Here is a 925-nt window from a genome sequence, read left to right on the forward strand (position 1 = left end):
GAGAAAGGCAGTACTTCAGGAATTCATTCACCCTTTTGTGCACAGTCTGCCTGTGAAGGGACATGCCGAGGTATCCCTCAACAAGGACGCAGCTGATTTACAGAGACATAGTATCATTGCGTTAATGGGATGCTTGTCTTTAAGAGTCTGATTAAATTGTAATTAGGTGTTTTCGCACGTTACTTTTCTTCCCGTTATTCTAATGGCAGTGCTGCTTGGAAATAAATCATGTCAAATGACACTTCTAGAACAGATCATTGTCCTCAAACCCATCGCCTGATCTAGACAGAGCTCCCTTTTCTCTCTTTTCCCTATTTTACCAAAAAAGCATATGTCCTACAGAAAGGATGTAAACAACGTGAAAACTTGGGTGATAGCCTTTTCTGGCATATAGGCCTATTAGCTTACGTTCCCGAAATGTCATTAAATTATGCATTTTTTAAATAATGAAATAAGTGTTCAAATAGTATACAAGTATAGGTAAGTATATGAGACTGTATTCATTTGTTGATACATATGCAAAAGGAAGGATGCAACTTTCTACAATGATTTTCGGCTGTTGTCAATGTAAGCAGTCACCACAGTTGTTCGAATATAATCGGGAAACCAACACAGTTTGTTATTTTAGTCGCACTGTGGCTATTATAGCATGCCAGGACAGGTGACTGAAGGGACGCTGCCAATGCAAGTGAGGAGTCCCCATCCTTCTCTACGAAGTAAATAAATAAACAATGAATCGTCCAGTCTCCTGTGCGCCCAGCCTGGTGCGCCTCATCCCATCTCATGCATGGCTGCCAGTAATGGTCTACTGGGTGTCAGCTTTTATTTTGCAGGACACAAAGCAAGTGCCAAGGGCTGCTGCATCGACTCCCCGAGCAGACTCGGCCTCTGGATAAAAGCAAGCAAAATGCTTCAGTCGAGCACA

This window comes from Oncorhynchus masou, chromosome 23 (assembly GCF_036934945.1).
Source record: "Oncorhynchus masou masou isolate Uvic2021 chromosome 23, UVic_Omas_1.1, whole genome shotgun sequence".
Taxonomy (NCBI): domain Eukaryota; kingdom Metazoa; phylum Chordata; class Actinopteri; order Salmoniformes; family Salmonidae; genus Oncorhynchus; species Oncorhynchus masou.